The 21,008-nt window shown below is 42.4% G+C and overlaps 1 protein-coding gene across 10 annotated transcripts in view; it reads right to left on the reverse strand.

Moving 5' to 3' along the window:
- Nucleotides 1-21,008, reverse strand: part of LOC135550935 (disks large homolog 2) — a 291,390-nt gene that overhangs the window by 236,477 nt on the left and 33,905 nt on the right. The gene's annotated exons all lie outside the window — the stretch shown is intronic.

Raw genomic sequence — 21,008 nt, forward strand, 5'->3', positions numbered from 1 at the left:
AACTGGGAACCCTCCTATGAGGCAGAGTAAGTCCAAAGTTCTGTTGTAGACTGTCCCAAAATCTGTCCCAAATTCACAGTTATTCATTTGCTCTGGATATCTGCACGGCATTGCATATATAGAGAATTCACCGTCACTGAATGCAACTTGGAACCGAATTATAAAGTACAAACATTAGACTACAGGGCTGTATCAGTGCTACGCAGGTTCTCAGGATAAAGAAACCACAAACAAACAAAGAGCAAATAGCTGTAAGTACAAAATAATCTGCAACTCTGCTCCCAGTCCTTGGCCTTAGTGAAGACTAGAAGCTGATGTCTCTTGTTGAAGGAGCAGTCAACAATATTTTGGCAAGAAGTCTAAGCTAGATCCATTTGGACAGCTTGTGCCACCAGCAGTCGGGTGTGCGCCGAAACAGCTTGGTCAAAGCTGTTTTTTTATCATTCAGTCTCAATTATATGGTCAAAATGTACTTACGAAATTAATTGTTTTATTAAATTATTCCAACAAATCTTTGCATGCTGTTACATTAGGCTATTATTTGGATACCGGAGCATTATAATAATTTACAAATGTTCAGAAAATCATTAACACCTGATCAATAAATGGTTTATAAATGATAGTTATTATTAGGTGTTACCCCAAAATGCTTGATGGCCCAGTTCTTGCATAATGTATTAACTATGCAGTAGGCAATTGGCAAACATTGCTCTTGAAGTGGGTCTCCACAGCCAAGAGGTGTAATTCACTTCAAGACAGGCAACAAAAGTAAAGCTATTCAATTGAAACCCTAATCTTTTTGCAAGAATTCAACACTGAAAGAGAATTCAAACCCAAACATTCCAGCTTACCAACAGTTTGATACACAACCCTCATTCAACGCTGATTGGCAAACACTATGCTTTCTACATACAACACAAACTGTAGTGATTCCCTCTGGTCTTGTGTCATTTAATCCAAAGAGAGTCTTGTGTGTCATGAGTGTCTTGTTGATGTCTTGTGTGTCTTGTTGATGTCTTATTGATGTCTTATGTGTCATGTGTGTCTTGTTGATGTCATGTGGGTCTTGTTGATGTCTTGTGTGTTGCGTGTGTGTCTGATGCTTTCGCTGTTATAGAAACGTCATCTTACTTCGAAAGAAGGTTATAGCAGGATTCACTTGAGTGGCGGATCCTTGAAATAGAACAGCTTTAGCGCTGCTCAGAGCAGGGCCGTGCACAGACCTTTTGGAGGGGCATGTCCTCCAACAACAACAAAAATTGCACCCCCCAAAGAACATTACACAACCGCGGTCACAGACTCGTTGAGCAATTATGACTTTCATTATTCAGTTAAAAATAATAGATGGCCACATCTTAATGGCTAATTAAATGACACATACAGTGGGGAGAACAAGTATTTGATAAACTGCTGATTTTGCAGGTTTTCCCACTTACAAAGCATGTAGAGGTCTGTAATTTTTATCATAGGTACACTTCAACTGTGAGAGACGGAATCTAAAACAAAATCCAGAAAATCACATTGTATGATTTTTAAGTCATTAATTTGCATTTTATTGCATTTTACCGCAGAATAGGCTGAATTTAAATGTAATTGATCCAAACCTTGAAAATGGTACAGAAATTAATTGTATTGCAGATGTGCTTCACTGGATATTTACACCTGGATCTTGCAGCTAGCTCGCTGCTATCGGTGGGACTATTGGCTTACGTCGATCCCGGAGCAAACATCAATTATTCCGGAGCTAGCCAGCTGAAGAGTTCCATCAGCCACTTCTGAGCTACAATCACCTATCCGGACCCGTTTTACTGCCGACGCGGAGCCCCACAGGGCCTTCACAACTGGACTACCAACGTTATCTGCCCGAGTAGAGTTATCCAACTGGCCCCTCCGTCGCGACGTTACCTGAACGCCCATCTGCGGCCTGCTAACCATTAGCTGTCTTATCGGGTGCTTTCTGAATAGATCTATCGGACAATTTTTCTTGGGTCACTATAACTATATCTATTTTGCCAATTGGATTGATCCCCTCTACCACACGGAACCCCATTAATCTACCGACGGAAACGCACGATGTGACTAAAAACAGACCTCCATCCTATGCTAGCTTGCTACCGATGGCCCGGCTAGCTGTCTGAATAGCCGTGACCCCAACCAACCTCACTACTCACTGGACCCTTATGATCACTCGACTAAAGCATGCCTCTCCTTAATGTAAATATTCCTTGTCCATTGCTGTTCTGGTTAGTGTTTATTTGCTTATTTCACTGTAGAGCCTCTAGCCCTGCTCACTATACCTTATCCAACCTTTCAGTTCCACCACCCACACATGCGATGACATCACCTGGTTTCAATGATGTTTCTAGAGACAATAACTCTCTCATCATCACTCAATACCTAGGTTTACCTCCGCTGTATTCACATCCTACCGTACCTTTGTCTGTACATTATACCTTGAAGCTATTTTACAGCCCCCAGAAACCTCCTTTTACTCTCTGTTCCGGACGTTCTAGACGACCATTCTCATAGCTTTTAGCCATACCCTTATCCTACTCCTTCTCGGTTCCTCTGGTGATGTAGAGGTGAATCCAGGCCCTGCAGTGCCTAGCTCCACTGCTATTCCCCAGGCACTCTCTTTTGATGACTTCTGTAACCATAATAGCCTTGGTTTCATGCATGTTAACATTAGAAGCCTCCTCCCTACGTTTGTTTTATTCACTGCTTTATTCACTGAGATAGAACGGACAAGGGGGGCGGTGTTGCAATCTACTGCAGAGTGTAGTGGCAGAATCAGAATCCTTTATGTAACATTTATAAATACAATGTTTTATACAATTTTATAGTATGCTTATGTGGGAAAAGTTACTTGGGCCCAGAGAGGGGAGAGGTCAGGTTAGTCTTATCTGTGAATGTGTCTGTAACTATTCCTAATCCATGTGAAGGGATGGTGTGATTAATGGGGAACCATTGGGGAACAATGTCTGTGTGCCAGTCACTTCTCTCTGTAAGCTTGTCCAGGAGGGGTTGTATTTTTTATGGGAGTATCTAGAAATTGACAATTGATATGCCATTGGATGAGGTAATGTCTTGGTCCTAAGTGGTACCAAAAACGAGATAGGAGCTTCGTTTAATAACCAAACTGAATGATAATTTATAGCTAATGCTATAAATTATGGGATACTCTTTTTTCTGGTAAAAGGTTCTTTGTATAATGTTCCTAAGATCTGTTATTCGTCATGTGAGTTTTTATGGGTGTGTCTTGGCTATAAATGATACTAAGGACTGTCTTGTAAGCAATCTCAGAGAATTCATTTATGGACACTGAATTGATCTGCGAGTCACAGGGCTATGGTGAAGCTCATAAAATTAAAGATGGACTTTATGATAACTCTGACTTGTGTGTGGTTTGCTCTTTAATGATTTGGTAATACAGGAAATTTCCACGACAAGAGATAGCCTGCAGAGTTCTGTCCTACTATCCAGGTCCGTACCCAAACAATTTGAACTTCTACTTTTAAAAATCCACCTTTCTAAAAACAAGTCTCTCACCGTTGCCGCCTGCTATAGACCATCCTCTGCCCCCAGCTGTGCACTGGACACCATATGTGAACTGATTTCCCCCCATCTATCTTCAGAGCTCGTGCTGCTAGGCGACCTAAACTGGAACATGCTTAACACCCCAGCCATTCTACAATCTAAGCTTGATGCCCTCAATCTCACACAAATTATCAATTAACCTACCAGGTACCACCCCAAAGCCGTAAACACGGGCAGCCTCATAGATATCATCCTAACCAACTTGCCCTCTAAATACACCTCTGCTGTTTTCAAGCAAGATCTCAGCGATCACTGCCTCATTGCCTGCATCCGTAATGGGTCAGCGGTCAAACAACCTCCACTCATCACTGTCAAACGCTCCCTGAAACACTTCAGCGAGCAGGCCTTTCTAATCGACCTGGCCGGGGTATCCTGGAAGGATATTGATCTCATCCCATCAGTAGAGGATGCCTGGTTATTTTTTTAAATGCCTTCCTCACCATCTTAAAAAAGTATGCCCCATTCAAGAAATTTAGAACCAGGAACACCCTTAACCAACACAAAAACATCCTATGGCATTCTGCATTAGCATCGAACAGCCCCCGTGATATGCAACTTTTCAGGGAAACTAGAAACCAATATACACAGGCAGCTATAAAAGCCAAGGCTAGCTTTTTCAAGCAGAAATTTGCTTCCTGCAACACAAACTCAAAAATGTTCTGGGACACTGTAAAGTCCATGGAGAATAAGAACACCTCCTCCCAGCTGCCAACTGCACTGAACATAGGAAACACTGTCACCACCGATAAATCCACTATAATTGAGAATTTCAATAAGCATTTTTCTACAGCTGGCCATGCTTTCCACCTGGCTACCCCTACCCCGGTCAACAGCACTGCACCCCCCACAGCAATCAGGGTAAACCCAATGGGGCCTTCCCCATTTCTCCTTCTCTCCCAAATCCAGTCAGCTGATGTTCTGAAACAACTGCAAAATCTGGACCCCTACAAATCAGCAGGGCTAGACAATCTAGACCCTTTCTTTCTAAAATTATCTGCCAAAATTGTTGCAACCCCTATTACTAGCCTGTTTAACCTCTCTTTCGTGTCGTCTTAGTTTCCCAAAGATTGGAAAGCAGCTGCGGTCATCCCCCTCTTCAAAGGGGGACACACTCTTGACCCAAACTGCTACAGACCTATATCTATCCTACCCTGCCTTTCTAAGGTCTTCGAAAGCCAAGTCAACAAACAGATTACCGACCAATTAGAATCCCACCATACCTTCTCCGCTATGCAATCTGGTTTCAGAGCTGGTCATGGGTGCACTTCAGCCACGCTGTCATACCCTGGCAATAGAGAGGCTTTTGTTCTCTATTTTGGTTATGCCAGGGTGTGACTAGGGTGGGCATTCTATGTTCATTTTCTAAGTTTTGTATTTCTTTGTTGTTTGGCCGGGTGTGGTTCTCAATCAGAGGTAACTATCTATCGTTGTCTCTGATTGAGAACCATACTTAGGTAGCTTTTTCCCACATGGGTTTTGTGGGTAGTTGTTTTCTGTTGTGTGTCTACACCAGATAGAACTGTTTCGTTTGTGTCAGTTTAATAATTTTTGTTCTAGTGTTCGATTATAATAAAAATCATGGACACTTAACACGCTGCCCTTTGGTCCACTTCTCCAAACAGCCGTTACACACGCTCAAGGTCCTAAACGATATCTTAACCGCCATCGAGAAGAAACAATACTGTGCAGCCATATTCATTGATCTGGCCAAGGCTTTCGACTCTGTCAATCACCACATCCTCATCAGCAGACTCGATAGCCTTGGTTTCTCAAATGATTGCCTCGCCTGGTTCACCAACTACTTCTCTGATAGAGTTCAGTGTGTCAAATCGGAGGGCCTGTTGTCCGGGCCTCTGGCAGTCTCTATGGGGGTGCCTCAGGGTTCAATTCTTGGACCGACTCTCTTCTCTGTATACATCAATGATGTCGCTCTTGCTGCTGGAGAGTCTCTGATCCACCTCTACGCAGACGACACCGTTCTGTATACTTCTGGCCCTTCTTTGGACACTGTGTTAACAACCCATCAGACGAGCTTCAATGCCATACAACTCTCCTTCCGTGGCCTCCAATTGCTCTTAAATACAAGTAAAACTAAATGCATGCTCTTCAACCGATCGCTGCCTGCACCTGCCCGCCCGTCCAACATCACTACTCTGGACGGCTCTGACTTAGAATATGTGGGCAACTACTAATACCTAGGTGTCTGGTTAGACTGTAAACTCTCCTTCCAGACTCACATTAAGCATCTCCAATCCAAAGTAAAATCTAGAATTGGCTTCCTATTTCACAACAAAGCATCCTTCACTCATGCTGCCAAACATACCCTTGTAAAACTGACCATCGTACCGATCCTCGACTTCGGCGATGTTATTTACAAAATATCCTCCAATACCCTACTCAATAAATTGGATGCAGTCTATCACAGTGCCATCCGTTTTGTCACCAAAGCCTCATATACTACCTACCACTGCGACCTGTACGCTCTCGTTGGCTGGCCCTCGCTTCATACTCGTCGCCAAACCCACTGGCTCCAGGTCATCTACAAGACCCTGCTAGGTAAAGTCCCCCCTTATCTCAGCTCGCTGGTCACCATAGTAGCACCCATCTGTAGCACGTGCTCACCCCCAAAACCAACTCTTCCTTTGGCCGCCTCTCCTTCCAGTTCTCTGCTGCCAATGACTGGAACAAACTACAAAAATCTCTGAAACTGGAAACACTTATCTCCCTCACTACCTTTAAGCACCAGCTGTCAGATCAGCTCACAGATTACTGCACCTGTACATAGCCCATCTATAATTTAGCCCAAACAACTACCTCTCCCCCTACTGTATTTATTTATTTTGTTCCTTTGCACCCCATTATTTCTATCTCTACTTTGCACATTCTTCAAATCAAATCAAATTAAATGTATTTATATAGCCCTTCATACATCATATCTCAAAGTGCTGTACAGAAACCCAGCCTAAAACCCCAAACAGCAAGCAATGCAGGTGTAGAAGCACGGTGGCTAGGAAAAACTCCCTAGAAAGGCCAAAACCTAGGAAGAAACCTAGAGAGGAACCAGGCTATGTGGGGTGGCCAGTCCTCTTCTGGCTGTGCCGGGTGGAGATTATAACAGAACATGGCCAAGATGTTCAAATGTTCATAAATGACCAGCATGGTTGAATAATAATAAGGCAGAACAGTTGAAACTGGAACAGCAGCAAAGTCAGGTGGACTGGGGACAGCAAGGAGTCATCATGTCAGGTAGTCCTGGGGCATGGTCCTAGGGCTCAGGTCAGTTGAAACTTTCTTCCACTGCAAATCTACCATTCCAGTGTTTTACTTGCTATATTGTATTTACTTTGCCACCATGGCCTTTTTTGCCTTCACCTTCCTTATCTCACCTCATTTGCTCACATTGTATGTAGACTTATTTTATTGACTGTATTATTGACTGTATGTTTGTTTTACTCCATTTGTAACTGTGTTGTTGTAAGTGTCGAACTGCTTTGCTTTATCTTGGCCAGGTCGCAATTGTAAATGATAACTTGTTCTCAACTTGCCTACCTGGTTAAATAAAGGTTAAATCAATTAAATACATTTAAAAATTCACGGTACGGTCTACACCTGTTGTATTTGGTTCATGTGACAAAAACAATTTGATTTGATTTGATTCAATCATAATGATCTGTATAGTAAGTAGTATTGGGACAGTTTCGGGGACAGATTAAGCCTAGTCCTGGACTAAAAAGCAGCATCACCATCACACAAAACACATCCAAACACCACTGAGCATCCCTTAGAAAAGATTAGCTAGATTAGCTCATACGGTAATAATGTAGGTGGACAAGTACTTGTTATGCAATCGAAGAATCGTTAATTAATAACAAAGCAGACCTTTCAAAAGAATAGCTGCTGCATGTTCAACAAAGGAAACTGAACCCATAACAAGTATTCTTTCTCAGCAGATCAGAGGCTCGTCTCCACAGACAGAACCCGAATTTACATTTAAATGGAGGTTAATCACAACAAGCTATTTGCATTCATTACAAAACATTGGGAGTATAATAGTTTAGTCCCTGCTCCCCAAACCACATGTTTGAGCGAGTCCATCATACACTGCTAAGAATTAGTCTTATATGTTTGCTGAGAAAAGGGTTGGCAAATTTGAAATGCACTACAATACAGTATTTGTGTAATAAACCATTGGCACGAATGCCTCTGTTCACAATATATGAAATACAAGAAGATAAACACACGTCATTGAACCGAAATGTATGCAAATCCCCTAGACTCATTGAGCGCCAGTGAAGTGTCTATTGGGTTTGGATACCCTGAATTGACAAAACAAATGCAGAGTTCTCTTAGTCACAGCCATCTTAATATTCAATGTGAGATGCACATGTTCGACTAGCCAACAACACTGCACAGCACCGTATTTGATCAAACTTTTCATCAGGTTGTATAGGCAACATGATAAGATTCAGATGATCTGTATTTTCCCATTGCAGAGCAATTTGGTTGCAGCAGTCCAAAAGCATCAAAAATAACAGATTGTGTGCGGTATTTCCCTGTTTAGTGGTTTTTCATTGTAATTGTGCAAATGGATAATTCAGATATTTTTTTATATAATAAATATGTACAACTACCCTCTATACTAGGAACTCATTTGTTTCCCTTCATTCAAATGCATTCACTGTCTTATCTGCAGTTGCCAAATAGCTTATAGCTGAATAATTACAGTAACTAAAAGGCCTACATGCAACTTCCTGTATAATAGTGGCCCATATTCAAACAAGCAAAATGTTAAAAAGTAAAAGTAGCACACGGGGTAACTTACAGTGCAGTGAAACTTTGTCTGTCTCCATAGACATCCCGAGCGCTGCCGGTCCCTTGAAGCAGTGTGCTGTGGGAGCACCAGATGCCCATGCAACAAAACAGCAAGCCTACTCCTCCGGCGGGCCGCCTGTTCAACTTCAATAGAGACAATGACCTTGCACCCCGGGCAGCCCTCGCTCTCCGACAGCTGATTTCTAATGCAGCCCTGTGTCTGATAATGTGCTTAATGCTGCGCAGAATCCCCCTCCAAACCCCTCTCACACACCTCTACACAGTGTGGACATGGGTGCCCCCTTTTCGTAGACAGTTGAATCTACAAGTGCCAGCGGGCACTGGCAGTCACACTCTTTGTCATGGGAGAGCAGGGTATGTATGGGGGGACCCATTGGGGGGGGCAGCCGGTGGGGGTATTTCAGACACTTGGCTCATGCATGAAGGGCACATATAAGCCTGTGACGACAGCTTTAAGTGGCTGTGTAGCGCTGGGGTGGAGGGCCACCGGCTTCCCCACAGGGTGTCACACAGTCAAACGGGGACAGAGAACAACCCCACACTGGGGCCATAAGGATATTGCCTACTCCTGGAGAATAGCTTGAAATTCAAATCACAGCCTATGCTAAGGTAGGCCTGATGATTACATCCAACATACTGAATGTAAAAGCACGGGTGATTAAATAGCCTTTCTGAGATAGCTACAAAATACTGCCTTATGGCATCACACGTAAACCCATCCATAGACTTGCTGTAGTTTCAGGGGAGTGTAATATGCTAATATGCTGATCTGAAAGTATTTTATGCTGCATTACATAAGGAAACAAGACGAGTCCCAGGGATTTTCTTCACTGGCTGCCGCAGTGGATTTTTCCAGAGTTTTTGTGGATCACTCAACATAAAGCTGTAAAACAAGGCTACAGTGAAAACTCCATCAACATTGTCCCCTAGTCCTACCCCACACCAAAAATAAGAATTAAGCAACTTACTCAATATTTCTTCTTTATCTATCATTCTGCTACCATACTATATTTGCTGAAAATATATTTATGTGGTTTGGTTCAACATTGACAGGGGAAAGACAGAAACAGCCCACAGACAGCTGATATATCAGCCACTAACATATAAGCCCTAGGAAGAGTGTGTGTAATAGGGAGAATGATTCTTTCTCTGTGTTTCAGCAAGATGTGTTAAGTCAATATCACATTAAAACGGGACAGGTGACGTCTTCCTTAGTAAATCGCTCCATTAGCCTCTCGTTCTGTTGGGAGTATTTTTTACAGCTCCGAGTGCACAACAGCACTTATGATGCCTCCCTTAGTTGTTGTCAGCTGTGACACCTGAGGCCACTGAAGGAGCCGTGTTGAAGGGTGTTGAAGAGTGTGTGTGTGTGTGTGTGTGTGTGTGTGTGTGTGTGTGTGTGTGTGTGTGTGTGTGTGTGTGTGTGTGTGTGTGTGTGTGTGTGTGTGTGTGTGTGTGAACAATACATCTCATCATGCCATAAAGGCCCTGAGCGACAATGGAAACAACACACCCGTAACCTTCTGAACCACAATAAGCCCTAACCAGTGTTTAATTTGAGAAGGATCCTGCGGGAACAGGATCAGGCACCTCACCGTTTTGGACTGTTTCATTCCGGAACTTATTTGGCCAGATCTATTAGCACTCGTGGCATGAAAATTCATTTCACTTTTTGCAATGTAAACATTTTAATAAAAGCAATCAAAGTTAAATCGAGTTGCCTGTTCGTTAATCCCCCCCACCCCCCGGGCCTAATAGTCTAAGAGGTGCTTCGGGTTGAGCCTGCCCGGCTCTATGAATTGCGCAACATAGTAACCTATGTTTGAGACCAATGAGCGGCCGTGGCTGTGTGAGCACGCCTGTATCTCTCACAGAACTAGAATGAGATAAACTTTCTTTCCATGATCTTTCAACCTCTCTCTGCTCTGATAAAAATTAGACTGCAACTCTCATCTCACCAGCATTGCACTTCATAATTTATTTCCTTATATACTGAACAAAAATATGAACGCAACATGTAAACTGTTAGTCCCATGTAATCATGAGCTGAAATAAAAGATTCCAGACATTTTCCGTAACACACAAAAAGCTTATTTCTCTCAAATGTTGTCTCAAATTTGTTTACATCCCTGTTAGTAGCATTTCTCCTTTGCCAAGATAATCCATCCACCTGACAGGTGTGGCATATCAAGAAGCTGATGTGGACGGGATGCTGAGGAGCATTTCTGTCTGTAATAAAGCCCTTTGTGGGGAAAAAATTATTCTGATTGGCTGGGCCTATATACCTTCCCAGGCCCACCCATGGTAGCGCCCTTGCCCAGTCATGTAAAATCCATTGATTAGGACCTAATGAATGTATTTGACTGATTTCCTTAAATGAACTGTAACTCCTTCAAATCTCAGAAATTGTTGCATGTTGTGTTTCTATTTTTGTTCCGTATAGAATAGCCACACAAAGGGTTCTAGAGGAGCTGTAGCACCCCTGACACATTCGCCATAGTTACTGCTGTCTGTTTCATCAAGGCGATTTTATTTTTTATTTTTTTACCTTTATTTAACCAGGCAAGTCAGTTAAGAACAAACTCTTATTTTCAATGACGGCCTGGGAACAGTGGGTTAACTGCCTGTTCAAGGGCAGAACGACAGATTTGTACCTTGTCAGCTCGGGGGTTAGAACTCACAACCTTTCGGTTACTAGTCCAACGCTCTAACCACTAGGCTACCCTGCCGCTCAGGGGCAGAACGACAGATTGGTACCTTGTCAGCTTGGGGGTTTGAGCTTGCAGCCTTCCGGTTCCTAGTCCAACTCTCTAACCACTAGGCTACCCTGCCGCCCTGCCGCAGGCTACCCTGCGATGATGGTTTTGCGACTGCACTTGAAGAAACATTCAACGTTCTTGAAATTTTCAGGATTGACTGACCTTCAAGTCTTAAAGTAATGATGGACTGTCATTTCTTTTTGCTTATTTCAGCTGTTCTTGCCATAATACGGACTTAGTCTTTTACCAAATAGGTCTATCTTCTCTATACCACCCCTACCTTATCACAACACAACTGATTGGCTCAAACGCTTTAAGAAGGACAGAAATTCCACAAATTAATCTTTAACAAGGCACACCTGTTAATTGAAATGCATTCCAGGTGACTTCCTCATGAAGCTGGTTGAAAGAATGCCAAGAGTGTGCAAAACTGTCATCAAGGCAACGGGTATGGTTACTACATGATTCCAAATGTGTTATTTCATAGTTTTGTTACTATACAGTTGAAGTCGGAAGTTTACATACACTTAGGTTGGAGTCATTAAAACTCATCTTTCAACCACTCCACAAATTTCTTGTTAACAAACTATAGTTTTGGCAAGTCGGGTAGGACATCTACTTTGTGCATGACAAGTACTTTTTCCAACAATTGTTTACAGACAGATTATTTCACTTAGAATTCACTATATCACAATTCCAGTGGGTCAGAAGTTTACATACACTAAGTTCACTGTGCCTTTAAACAGCTTGGAAAATTCCAGAAAATTATGTCATGGCTTAGAAGCTTCTGATAGGCTAATTGACATCATTTGAGTCAATTGGAGGTGTACCTGTGGATGCATTTCAAGGCCTACCTTCAAACTCAGTGGCTCTTTGCTTGACATCATGGTAAAAACAAAAGAAATCAGCCAAGAACTCAGAAAAAAAACTGTAGACCTTCAAAAGTCTGGTTCATCCTTGGGAGCAATTTCCAAACGCCTGAAGGTACCACGTTCATCTGTACAAACAATAGTATGCAAGTATAAACACCATGGCACCACGCAGACGTCATACCGTTCAGAAAGGAGACGCGTTCTGTCTCCTAGAGATGAACGTACTTTGTTGTGAAAAGTGCAAATCAATCCCAGAACAACAGCAAAGGACCTTGTGAAGATGCTGGAGGAAACAGGTACAAAAGTATCTATATCCACAGTAAAACGTGTCCTATATTGACATAACCTGAAAGGCCGCTTAGCAAGGAAGAAGCCACTGCTCCAAAACCGCCATAAAAAAGCCAGACTATTGTTTGTAACTGCACATATGGACAAAGATCGTACTTTTTAGAGAAATGTCCTCTGGTCTGATGAAGCAAATATAGAACTGTTTGGCCATAATGAACATCGTTATGTTTGGAGGAAAAGGGGGGAGGCTTGGAAGCCGAAGAACACCATCCCAACCGCGAAGCACGGGGGTGGCATCATCATGTTTTTGGGGTGCTTTGCTGCAGGCGGGACTGTGGCACTTCACAAAATAGATGGAATCATGAGGATGGATAATTACGTGGATATACTGAAGCAACATTTCAAGACATCAGTCAGAAAGTTGAAGCTTGGTCGCAAATGGGTCTTCCAAATGGACAATGACCCCAAGCATACTTCCAAAGTTGTGGCAAAATGGCTTCAGGACAACAAAGTCAAGGTATTGGAGTGGGCATCATAAAGCCCTGACCTCAATCCTATAGAAAATGTGTGGTCAGAACTGAAAAAGTGTGTGCGAGCAAGAGGCCTACAAACCTGACTCAGTTACACCAGCTGTCAGGAGGAATGGGCCACAATTCACCCAACTTATTGTGGGAAGCTTGTGGAAGGCTACCCGAAATGTTTGACCCAAGTTAAACAATTTAAAGGCAATGCTACCAAATACTAATTGAGTGTATGTAATTGTCTGACCCCCTGGGAATGTGATGAAAGAAATAAAAGCTGAAATAAATCATTATCTCTACTATTGTTCTGACATTTCACATTCTTTAAATAAAGTGGTGATCCGAACTGACCTAAGACAGGGCATTTTTACTAGGATTAAATGTCAGGAATTGTGAAAAACCAAGTTTAAATGTATTTGGCTAAGGTGTATGTCAACTTCCGACTTCAACTGTATATAGACAGGTGTGTGCCTTTCCAAATCATGTCCAATCATTTGAATTTACCACAGATGGACTCCAATCAAGTTGCAGAAACAGCTTAAGAATGATCAATGTAAACAGGATCCACCTGAGCTCAATTTCGAGTCTCATATCAAAGGTCTGAATACTTATGTAAGTAAGTATTTTCACTTTGTCATTATGGGGTATTGTGTGTAGATTGATGAGGGAAAAAATGTATTTAATCAATTTTAGAATACGGCTGTAATGTATGTGGAGGGCAGGCAGTCCCCTATGATGCGTTGGGTTGACTGCACCACGCTCTGGAAAGCCCTGCAGTTCCAGTGAAATTGCCATACCAGGCGGTGATACAGCCCAATAGGATTCTCTTAATAGAGAATATGTAGAAGTTTGTGAGGGTTTTAGGGGCCAAGCCAAGTTTCTTCAGCCTCCTGAGGTTGAACTGTCCCCAGTCCACCTGGCCGTGCTGCTGCTCCAGTTTGCTGGTCATCTATGAACATTTGAACATCTTGGCCCTGTACTGTTCTAATCTCCACCCAGCACAGCCAGAAGAGGACTGGCCACCCCTCAGAGCCTGGTTCCTCTCTAGGTTTCTTCCTAGGTTCTGGCCTTTCTAAGAGAGTTTTTCCTAGTCACCGTGCTTCTACACCTGCATTGCTTGCTGTTTGGGGTTTTAGGCTGGGTTTCTGTACAGCACTTTGTAACATCAGCCTATGTAAGAAGGGCTTTATAAATACATTTGTAATTTGATTGATTGAAGAGGCGTTGTTGCGCCTTCTTCACCACACTGTCTGTGTGAAGGGACCATGTCAGGTTGTCAGTGACATGCACACTGAGGAACTTGAAGCTTTTGACCCTCTACTATGGCACCGTTGGTGTGTATGGGGGATTGCTATCTCTGCTGTCTCCTGAAGTCCACGATCAGCTCCTTTTTGTTGACGTTGAGGGAGAGGCTTTTTTCCTGGCACCACGCCGCAAGGGTCTCACCTCCTTGTACGCTGTCTCGTCATTGCTGGTAATCAGGTCTACAAATTATGTGTTGTCAGCAAACTTGATGATGGAGTTGGAGATGTGCGTTGCCATGTAGTCATGGGTGTACAGGGAGCACGGGAGGGGGCTGAACACCCTGTGGGCACCCTCAGTGTTGTTGCCTTCACCACTTGGGGTCAGCCCGTCAGGAAGTCCAGGATACAGTTGCACAGGGAGGGGTTCAGACTAGATATTTTCCTTGAAGCGGGAAAATAACGTATTAACCTTATACAGGACGGCGGCATCAGGGTCCGCGACATGGCAGGCTTTCCCTCTATAATCCGTGATTGTCTGGTATCCCTGCCACATACTTATTGTACCGTTGAATTGAGACTCCACTTTTTCGCTGTACTGTTGTTTTTCTTCTTTGATTGCCTTACAGAGGTCATAGCTGGTCTGTTTGTACATGGCCATGTTAAATGTGGTGGTTTGAGCTTTCAGTTTTGTGCAGTTTCTGCCAATCTCTCCCTAGTGTTTGGTCTGGATAAGTTCAAATCGTCACAGTGGGAACAACATCCTCTATATACACACTCACACACACCCAGAGAAATGCACACACACACAATCGCACACGTAACAACTACACTTAACCAAAATATAAATGCAACATGCAAAGTCTTGGTCTCTTGAAATAAAAGTTGAAAATAAAAGATCCCAGAAATTTTCCATTCTCACAAAAATCTTATTTCGCTCAGACAACGTCCTCTATACACACACTCACACACATATTTTCCATACTCACAAAAATCTTATTTCGCTCAGACAACAGCTCTGGTGGACATTCCTGCAGTCAAGAAACAAATTTGTACAGAAAATCTGAGCGAAATAAGATTTTTGTGAGTATGGAAAATTTCTGAGATCTTTTATTTTCAACTTTAATTTCAAGGGACCAAGATTTCGCATGTTGCATTTATATTTTGGTTCAGTGTAGTTAAAAAAATTGTACTGGGGAAATATTAGTTCCCATTCTTCAGCAGTTATAAACAAGGAAAACATCAGCTGTGCGTGTAGTTTGAAGGGATGATTCTTCCCTAATCAACATTGCGCTGAGGTTATCCATCTTTCAAAGTACAATTTTCAATGGGTATCGCACACAACAAGTTAAGAGTCATTCAATTGGTGCTCTCCGGCAGAATCATGGGGTGTGTCAGCAGGCAAAAGTAGATCCTGTCATTACTCCATGTAAGCATTCGCCACACTGTGTACGATATGGAATTTGTACTTGTAGCAATTACGGTGTTCCTGACACAAGACAGCCTTGGCTGGCTACAGTTCCAAGAGCACAGTTACGAAAGGGAGCACTTTAATGCTGATCTCAAGTAGTGCTCTTCATAAGACTGCATGGGGCCTTTTGAAGCTAAGCCCGGAGCACTGACTATGGAGTTGTGTCCAGACACTGATTATACACCAGACAAAATATGTCATTTGGTAAAGGCTAATGACCACTGTGAGTAGTTTACAGTGCCTTGCGAAAGTATTCGGCCCCCTTGAACTTTGCAACCTTTTGCCACATTTCAGGCTTCAAACATAAAGATATAAAACTGTATTTTTTTGTGAAGAATCAACAACAAGTGGGACACAATCATGAAGTGGAACGACATTTATTGGATATTTCAAACTTTTTTAACAAATCAAAAACTGAAAAATTGGGCGTGCAAAATTATTCAGCCCAAAATACAAAATATTGATTGTATGCTTCACATCATATAAGAGAAGTACTTGTTTGTATTATTTTGCATTGCACAAATACATTTTGACCAATTTGTATGCATGTTTATTGAAATCCATTTGGGCAATATTTATTTTCCAGTATAGTCAAATTCACTATGTGCAGGGCAGACACCGAAATGAGTAGAATCCCTTCATCAAGCTTTCTATAAGATGTCCTCTATGAAAGGCACGTAGCTGCATTAGAGAGTGGGATTTGAACTAACCCCAGTCAATGCTATAGCTAAAATAGCATTCATCAGAAATGTTCATACAGAGAGTATATTCAGTTCAAACAATTCCCGCCTGTTTTAACAGTGCATGTCGAACAAGTTCATGCATTCAACATTTTGATGACAAGATGGATATGCTACCTAGCCTTCTCAAATTACAGTAGTAAAACTCATTATTAGGGCACATGTGGCCACAAAATGCTAATATATTTGAAGTTAGTTTTTTTTTACTAGGGTTTTTATACAGTAGGCTATGCCTTTGGATAAACTCTCATCCTAAGAAAAACGTTAAAGGCCCAGTGCAGTCAAAAACATGATTTCCCTATGTTTTATATATATTTCCACACTATGAGGACGGAAATAATAAGAGTTAAATTTAGAAAATTCTGATAATGCCCTTTTAGTGTAAGAGTGGTTGAAAAGGCCGCCTGAAATTTCAGCCTATTTTGGTGGGATGGAGTTTGGCCTACCTGGTGACAGACCAATAAGAAAGAGAGTTCCAAACCTCTCTGCCAATAAGAGCTCCCCACTCAGACCACTTTTCCACTCCCAGACAGTTCTAGCAAAATTATTGCTGGAAAAACTATCACAGTAACGTACTTAATTGTTACCCAGAAACTATGCCATATCAAAATAAAAGGCTACATTGGACATTTTTTATGAAAAAGCACTGGAAAAAGACTTGATTTTGACAATATCATTATAAAGTGCACAATATAATGAGCCAATGTTCTGTGCTCTTCACAACACAATCCTCACTTTCCTAATGCTTTCAAAAGGTTGACACACTTTTCCCCCTTTCTTTTATTCCCTCTCTACTTGCCAGTGCAATATTTTTGCTTCCAGGTATATGACAGCAGCTGTTTGCATGCAGCTTTACTCCTTTGTGTTTCCATGGCAACCATGTGGTGATCCGGAGAGAGTTGCATCCACATGGACACAAACACTCACTCTGACTCAAACACACACACACAATGCAAATGTTATTTTTCCACGCTTACGTAATGGGTGGGTGGAGTGGGCTCCGGCTTGCAGTGCTCATCCCTGTAATAGCTTCCGGCTGCCTCCCCTTCCTACAACCAGCCCTCCTCCACAGCAACAGAGGTTTCCAGCTAACCGTTAGCACACCCATCATTAAGAAGTCACCCTTCAACATGGCACTTTCTCCTACTCCAAAGAGGTGCCACAATGTTACTCATGAGGCAGATTCATTCATCAATTGTGGTTCCAAAGATAAGGCATGAGAAGAGATCATTCATAATTGTGTGAATGAACATGGTCGTTTTTGACCAAGCAAAACAAACGTGAATTTCCAGGTTTACATGCACACTAATAATTCAATATTAAAGACCAATTGAAATCAGGAATGGGCAAAGATTTAAATAGTTACAACCATGTTTTCGTGATAATGAATGGCTATGTTGCAGTTAGATATAAAATAGATTGAGTAATTGCCATTGTAAGAATATGACGATAGACATGAATCCCCTGATTTCCTGTTCTGTCTGAATAGGGCATTAGAATAGGGCATTAAAATGAAAAGACCACCAATGCACCAGATGCAGCTCCAGGTGTCTGTCCTTCCATTGAATTTAACTTCACCTATTTAAAAACAAAATCTCCCTTTGTGCCTACTCGACACGACCTAGGATTCCAGTATGAGAACAAGACATTTCAATATTGCAATGCAAGAACATCTGGATTATAATGTGTGTGTGTGTGTGTGTATGGGCTGGAGGTGTGGGGTTACAGAGATACAGGCAGGCCGTTGCATAACCCAGAGTAACATCTTTATTTCATGCTCTGCTGAGCTCGAGCATTCGGAGCAGCCCTTCAACTGTACAGTCACGACACTACCTCTGATGGAGAAACACTAATGAATGGAGAGAGCGAGGGAAGTGCCCGATTTAGCAGAGCCAGAGTGAAGAGCGGGAAGAACATTACTCTTGAAGGGTAACACTTTATTGATGGGAGCTTAGAGTCAATTTAATTCTTCAACAGTGGGTGAACTCTGACCTTGACCATGACGTCAACAGCATACAGTCATTCATCGACATGGGAACTGTGTTAAAACGCGTCGGGAAGTAGAAGCAAAACTACATCCATTACACTAACGTCAGAATAACAAAAACATGCCTGCCAAATTTCAAAGGAATAGGATTTCTTACTCTTTTATTATTTTTGTATGAATTTTAATTGAACAGATAGGACAGTGAAGCGCATACAGGAAAATTAGCAGATTACACACCAGTAGTAGCAAAGTGTTAATTACACACCAGTAGTAGCAAAGGAATAAAATTGGGACAAAGGGAGTGCACACACACACACACACACACACACACACACACACACACACACACACTGCCTCTTGTGCAGAAGAGCCATATGAACAGTCAAAGAAGACATTCTCTTATATGGCCAGGTGTGCACACACATGTACATACATCAGAACCGACACATACACATCAGAACATCACCTGGGGACAGACACCAGGCGATAAAACACAAACTCTAACCAACATATACGAACATAGCCCTGTGTGTGCAAGAACGGACACAGGCAGTTGAGCTATGTAGCTGTAATGGCGTACGCTCTGAGTGACCAGAAGGGGTGGTGATAAGACGAACGCACACGCACACGCACGCACACACACACACACACACACACACACACACACACACACACACACACACACACACACACACACACACACACACACACACACACACACACACACACACACACACACACACACACACACACACACACTTGAAGAGAGACCTGCTTTCCATGAGGTTTCATCTTTCCACACACTCTTGAATATTCATTCCATTACATCAGTTGTGTTCAAATAACAATTTCACACGAAACAAGCATGAAACAAATAATATGGCCTGCTTCATCTATCCAGGCGAACATCGTATGTTGTGAAGCGAAGCGTTTTGGGAGAACTCCACACGGTCTCACACGCCCCCGGGCTTCTCCTGGTGACAATCAGCCACATGGCTCCCTCCCACCGTCTCCATGGAAACAAGCAAAGACTGCACTTTCTCATATGACATCAGTTCCTCCGAAGAGCTACTGCAGTTTACTTATCTGTCCTATGCCAAACCAGTCCCTCAACCCGAGAAACTTGTATGGTCCCACCGTTGTCACATGTTGCTGTCAAAACTTTCACTTTCAGAGCTAAACATTTTGATGAGGGGATACGTAAACCCATCAACTTTGGGAGACACTTGTTCAGTGTCACTTCCTCAAGATCAAACCAACAAAAACAATATCACTCTTTGCGGTTCGCCATAAGTCATTGAAATGGAGGCAATCGAGGCTGCTGTCCAGCTGCCACACAAGGTCTTCTGCCAACCCATCAACACTGATAGCCACACAATAAAACATATAGATGTTGCCTGTCATTTGTTTGAATGAGGAAGTGCGGATTACACCCAAAACCACTTCGTTCATGATCTAGTCCAAACTCATCACCAAACCGAGAAGGGGCTATGGTAAACATATTGCCTGATCTCATGAACACCAAGCTTTAGGCATGCCCCTTCAATAATTTTTTATGAAATTGTCCAAACTCCAAGTGGCCGAGAAGTGTGTGACCACACATGTTGAGGGTGGAGGGAAGGGACAGGCCTGGGATTCAACATCATCACTAACTGAAGAATATGTGTTTGAGTGTTGGCCCACCATGGTGTGTGAGAGGGCACTGACAGAGATGCAACCCCACAACCTCTGACCATCCCACAAACAGTCTTGCTTTATGACTCCTATCCCTCTGCTTCATGTAAATACATATTGCCCTAAGCTGAGCGTAGAAGAAAAATATTCAACATTATTCTGGGAATTATTCTGTGACTGCAATTTTCTGTTCAATAAAAGTTATGGCAAGAGGCTATGCGTTCACTGTGCTTTTACTTACTCTATACTGAGCTCTTTGGTATAATTCAGTCTAGAATGTCAACTTAGAGTGTGTGTGCACTAATGACCCTGAGGAGAAAAGAACAGTTGTGCTGATTTTCATAAAGAGACAGGTTTGATAACATCCGCTTCAGAGACAATGGATGGACAGCCATTAGTCATTTCTCCATGCGATGAGTCATTCCTTCTCCATACGATTTTAAACCCCTGGGTGCCCGGGCCACTAAGGCTATGAAATAGTGCAGAGCATAATCCTGTGTTCTCTGATAAAAAGTTGAGTTGGGAACAACAAACATGGTGCTACAGTTATATAGTAATAGACAAGGGGAAACCTAGTCAGTGGCAGAACTGAATGCTTTCAACTGAAATGTGTCTTCCACATCGAACCATCTGAATCAGATAGGTGCGTTTGGGGGGCTGACAAGGTACAAATCTGTCGTTCTGCCACTGAACAGGCAGTTAACCCACTGTTAGACTGTCATTGGAAATAATAATTTGTTCTTAACTGCATTGCCTAGTTAAATAAAGGTAAAAACGGCAGATTTTTCCACCTTGCCGGCTCTGGGATTCAAACCAGCGACCTTTCCATAACTGGCCCAACACTAGGCTACCTGCCACCCAGCAGAAGGGATCGACACACAAAAAACAATAGCACAGACTACAACTGAATTGTACAAGAGGTCACCCATCCCTTACTTCAGGAGGTATAAGCTCTTAGGCTGGAATCAGTTTTTTATTTTTTATTGTTGAAAGTATGTAATATTTTCAACGGTATAAATATGAAT

Source organism: Oncorhynchus masou, chromosome 12, assembly GCF_036934945.1.
Source record: "Oncorhynchus masou masou isolate Uvic2021 chromosome 12, UVic_Omas_1.1, whole genome shotgun sequence".
Taxonomy (NCBI): domain Eukaryota; kingdom Metazoa; phylum Chordata; class Actinopteri; order Salmoniformes; family Salmonidae; genus Oncorhynchus; species Oncorhynchus masou.